The following is a 5995-nucleotide window of genomic DNA, read 5'->3' on the forward strand; positions in this document are numbered from 1 at the left end:
CTGTCCACACATGTACGTAAATATAGAACCTATGCTTAAATTATGAACTTATGACTATCTGGACCTCCCTGGGACTCAATGTCAGGTCCTGGGAATTGCCTATCTCCTTCGTTGCTCACAGGCTGGTGTCCTCACCTTGACCCTTTCCTCAATTGGGCCTGATAGGCTCTGAGTTCAAATACCAACACTGACAAAAGATGAATCCTGATGTGAGAAGCCCATCGATTCACCTTTTTTCCTGTCCTGTGAAAGTCCTGGGTCTCAGCTTGGATGGAGAATGCATAGGAAACCCTATAGCCAGGGCAATAGGTTGTTATATCTGTTACCTTACTCAGTAAAATACACAATACTTACATAACACAGAAAAGAGGGACAAAAAGTACTCCAAAGGAAAGATGCTGTCCATACATATATGTAAATATAGATCCTATGTTTAAATTATTAATTTATGACTATCGTAGCACATCCTGGGGATCAATGTCAGATCCTGGGAATGGCCTAACTCCGTTGTTGCTCACAGGCTGCTGCGATCACATTGAACTATTCACCAATTGGTCCTGCTAAGCCCTAAGTTCAGATTCCAGCACTCCCAACAATTGGATCATGCAGTAAGAAGCCAAGTGTTAAACTTTTTTTCCTTTTCTCTGAGAGTCCTGGTGTCAGGCATGATGGAGAACACGTCTACAAATTTAGATTACATGTAATAGGATGTCATCAATGTAATAAAGGGAATGGGTGTCATCATAGTAAAATCAATGGTAAATAAACGAATAAAACAAAAAGTACAAGGAACAACCACACCAAACGTGTATGGACTGAACATCCATAGGTAAGTACAAATCCTGTATTTACAATGTATATAAATAGTATGTTTTCCAAGGCTTGGGCTTGAATTTTGGCTTAGAGTACAGGCCTGACTTTCTTATGTTCAAGTACAGTGAGCTTCCACTTCTTCCACAGTGCTGCAGATATACCCAGAGTTCAAATCCAAAGCCTGGCAGAATAAAGGGGGTGAATTGCAAGCCAGGAAGCTAATCTCTTTCAATTATTTTTTGCTCAGCAGGGAGCTTGAACTCAGGTTGTGGTAACTCTGCCTCAGCTTCGATCACCCTATGTTGAGGTGCGGCCACTGGACCCACAGTAGATCCTGCGCTGCGATCCTAGACCCCCAGGCCTTTTGTGGCAAAAATGTACAGAAAAAAATGCAGCGAGATGGCCTTTTTATGTTTTCTTCCTTTGCACGGTGACCCTCCTGGGTTTGAATGACACTGTTGCAAAGGGCACTTCACCTTGCATTGCTGAAGGTTGTCAGGCTATTGAAGAAGTCATAGGTCCACATGACAATGTAGGCCTTGATTTCGAATCCCAGTCCTGACACCAATCAATGGCAGAAGATACTAAGAGACTCGTTCCCATCCATGGGAATAACAAGGTAATATTATCAATGTCACAGTTGAATGAGTTGATGGTGTATGATGCTCCTATAAAATTAGACAGCATCATTTCAGGAGACTGATTTTATTTAATATTTATGAAGCATTAAAAGAATACTGTTACAGAATGCAATAATTTCAGGATATTGATTGATTTACTTAATAGTTTGTTAAAAATGCAAACAATAACATTAATTACATGGAGGCATTATAAATACCTAAGAATTGGTAGGAGTGTAGCCTATATAACTGAATAATGTATAGACATCTCTGACACTCTATAACGATATATATTTATTTGTGCACTACCATCTGCACGTCAATCTGTTCTTATTTTGTCAACCGCTGGGGCTCGATCTCAGGTACTTGGAACTGCCTGTCAGCTCAATTTGCCCCAGGATGGCAGGCTGACACTCATCCATTCATGAATTGGGCCTTGTAGGCTGTGAGTTCAGATGCCAGCACTCCCAAAAAATGAATTGTGTACTAAGAAGCTGATGGTGACACATGTTTTCCATTTCTGTGAAAGTTCTGGGTGTCAGGAAGGATGTGCAATACATATGCAAACCTTTATCCTATGTAATCAATCTAACCACTGTTCTATGTGTCATAATAGTCAATAAAATGAGTAGTCAATACATGAATAAAACAAAAAATAAAATAAATAACTACACTGAATGCAATATGGAATCAACGTATGTATATAAATATAAATCATATATTTAAAATGTGCACAAATAGGATGTTTTCTACTGGTGGGCATCGATTTCAGGCCTAAGGAACAGACTTGAATTTCTTGAATTCAAGTAGGCAAGCTTCCCCTTCCCACACAGTGCAACAGCAGGGTTACCTAGACCATGAGTTCAAATCTCAGTCCTGGTAGAAAAAAATTGGCATCTCCATGCTATGTGATGCCCAATTCGTAGGTATTCCATTTGGCCTCCATTTAATGAATGTGATTGTTTAAATGCTTCATAAAGTATTAATTAATACTGACCAGTGTCTTATACTGTAATTGTGTATAATTTTATCCTCAAGTCATTCAAGTACTGCCCATTTAATCATGACATACATCACATTCCTTTGGTAATCACATGAATAGGAATGAGTTCCATAGGATCTCCTGCCATTTGTTGGTGGCAGGACCAGGATTCAAACTGTGGGCTCCAGCTCCTACCACTTAAACCTGAGGACAGGGAACTCACAGGTCTGTCCAGGAACATCAGCAAAACCAATGATTAGCCAGGCATCAGTGGCTCTCAGCAGTCTTCCTTAAAACTTACAAGGCTGTGAAAGAAGAATTATGGTCAAAGTCACCCTAGGGAGGAAAGTCCTGTCTAACTTGTGCCAACAAAGCCAGAAGTAAAGCAGTGTGGTTCCAGAGGTCGAGAGCTAGACTTGATCAAAAGCAATTCACAGATTGTGCCCAGATCCTGAGTTCAAGGTCTGGGAACAAACAGACATACACAACAATCTGTGCAGTCATCAGGCTAAAGCAGGTCACCCTCTTGTCCCCAACTGGATTGGACAGAGTTCCCTGGGAAAGGGGCTGCCATCATTTTGACTCCGCCCATTCTGCCTACATCACAGGATTCCAGCCACACCCCCATTGTTTCATGGTTCTTTCTGACCAATGGGATACAAGAATTGTGGCCACGCCCACATTCCATGTTGCCAAGTAGCACCTTGATTCCCTCCGTTTGTTAACATCACTACCAGCAGTTGAGGAAGGTAGAGGTGGCTGAGTGGTGAGCAAGAGACTTGAGGCCTAGAAGGAGAGGCCTTCCTCAGGCCCACCATGTACCTGCCTGAGCCCCGGCCCTCTTCCCCCCTTCACATGGAGCAGCATTTCAAACCTGGTGCTGAGGGCTCAGACCCAAGGTTTCCTCAGGCAATGGTACAATGGTGTGCCACGAACTAGCTTGGGGTCTGACCTGATCCTGGCTCCCCTGTCCTCTGCTCAGGGCTTGAGTGTCTGTCATGCCTCTGCCATTGCTGCTTGCCCCACCTGGAGCAGCTGCCAATAGCTTCTGCCAGCAACATATGTGAGTGGCTGCCACACAGCCCCGTACCCTGTGACCCCATATCCCCTCCCCTCCAACCTGGACCCTGCCTCCCCTGTGCCCCACATTCTAGCCCAGGCCCTGGCACAAATGTGCCCCAGGGGTGGGGGTGGGTGTTGACCCGAGGATCCCACCTCCATCCCCAGCGGCTAGTGTCCCAGGAAACGGGGAGATGCAGGATGGGGTGAGGAGTGGGCGCCACAGATCCCCTGGCCTGGAGCAGTGGGAGCCACACAGCCACACATCGGCACCCTTCCTCTCCCTGGTGGGAACCCGGTGGCTTTAGTCAGAGGTGTGGAGCAGCATGTCTACACCTGCCTTCTGGGGTCTTTTCCTTTTTTTCTGGGGATGGGAGGTGTTGGATGCAGAAGATAGAAACCCTTGCTGTGTGAGCCCTTGTCTTCCGTGTTCAGCCAACCTTTCACCTGAAGACAGACAGAGAGAGACAGAGAGAGACAGACAGAGAGACAGATCATCTTTTTCTTTGTACAGCCTGACTGTACTCAGGTGAGTGATCAGTTGGCAAATTGCAGGTGCTGCATGGATGAGTCATCTGCCACCGGTCTGGATGTGTGTGTGTGTGTGTGTGTGTGTGTGTGTGTGTAGAAGTGGGTTGTAACAAGGAGGCTGAATGCTTTGGTAACTTCTACCTGCTACCTGCTATCTATGTATGGGCTTCACAGCTGAGGTCTGGGGGCCTGGAAGGGTGAGAGGCTTGAAGGGGACACAGCACTGTAAATTTACAAGAACAAGGGATCTGTGTGCAATGGAGCTGTGTACTCCCTTGGGCCTGGATGGTGGCAGTGGGAGCTTGGGAGGACCTGGGAGTGCGGCCTACAGGGGATGGCTTCTCAAGGGGACAGAGAGTATGACCAACACTTAGTAAGGCTATGAGTTCTGCCAGTATGGAGCACAACAGCATAGGTCAGACTCTGGGTCTTCTCATCATGACGCCTGATGGGCGAGGCCAAACCTATTTTAAATCTTGAGCTGTGATCTTCAGATCTCAGCCTCCTGAGTACCTAGGATTATAGGTATGAGCCTCTGGCACTGGAACTCTGGTTCTTTTTGCTATATTAGTGTTTGACCTCAAGGCCTTAGGCTTGCCAGTCAGATCTTCTACCATGCAAGTCAAGCTTTTTTGTCTTGGCCATTTCTGAGATGGAGAATTAATATATGCTCAGCCTGGGCTGGATCATGGTCCTCCTATCTGTGACAGGCATGAGCCACCAGGCCCGGTCTTCTGTAGCTTGGATGGTAGATATGTAGCACCATGCTCAGTCATTGGTTTAGATGGATTGTCCCAAACTCAGTCCACGGCAGCCGATTCTTGACCAGAGGTGAAGCTCTGGGTTGGGCCTCAACCATTGTAATTTAATCTACTCATGGGACAGTTGTAAAGAAACAAAGGATGAATACAGAGGGATCTCTGCAGCAGGGACAGGCACAGAGGGAGGGTCAATCTGATACTGTTCTTGGCAATTCTGTGAGCATATGAAAGGAAGATACCCGGAAAGATCTCAGATGGTGTGTGTAATTAATGGTGCAACAGGTATGGGATTATTGCCTATCTCCATGAGTAACGGGATTCTTCACTTTGTTCAGTTTTGAAGCTGGGGAAACTGAGGCACAGAGAAGCCGGGTGACCTACTAATGACGCCCAGCTGACAGGAAGCTCAGCCTGAGTTCTCTGCTATGCTCCCTAGGACAATGGGTGCTATTCAGTCCACTTCTTGTGGTGGGAAGTCCACTTCTTTTCAGTCATGGGGCTTCAACTTTGGGCCTGGGGCAGCTCCCCGAGCTACTCAGCTAAAAGCTAGCACTCTACCACTTTAGTCACAGCACCACTTCCAGTTTTCAGGTGGTTCTTTGGAGATAATTGTCTCACAGTTGTTCATGCCTGGGCTGGCTATAAACCATCATCTTCATATCTCAGCCTCCATTGTACTTAGGATTATAGGCCTGAACCCCCGTCACCTGGCTTAAGTGTAATTCTGACCGTCTTTCTTCCTCTTTCTCTCTCAGGAACTGATTCAATGGGTGCTAGAGGAGGTGGCCCAGTATCCTCATGTGGTTGGAACCAAGATGGCCCTCTCATTCTGGAGGTAGGCTTTGGGTCAGAAGCTGTCTCGCTCAGTCTGTTGTACCAGCTCCATGAGGTAAGTCCTTCTGTATCCTGGCTACACTGTGACAGTTATCCATTGTCCATCTAGCCTTACTGGACTGAGTACTGTGTTCAATGCTCTTTTCTAGAAAATTCTGGCTAAAATTATGACACATACTTACAGAATGAAAATATAATGCCATTTTAAGAAAGTCATTTAGGGTTCTGGGAATGTGGCTTCATAATACGGTGATTGCCTAGCATGAATGAAACCCTGGGTTCAATTCCTCAGCACCCAAAATTGAAAAGGAAACACTGGAAGTGGTCCTGTGCCTCAACTGGTGGAGGGTTAGCCTTGAGGAAAAAAAAAGCTGAGGAATAATTCCCAAGTGCTG

Source organism: Dipodomys spectabilis, unplaced genomic scaffold (genome assembly GCF_019054845.1).
Source record: "Dipodomys spectabilis isolate Male_0828 unplaced genomic scaffold, ASM1905484v1 ptg000406l, whole genome shotgun sequence".
Taxonomy (NCBI): Eukaryota; Metazoa; Chordata; class Mammalia; order Rodentia; family Heteromyidae; genus Dipodomys; species Dipodomys spectabilis.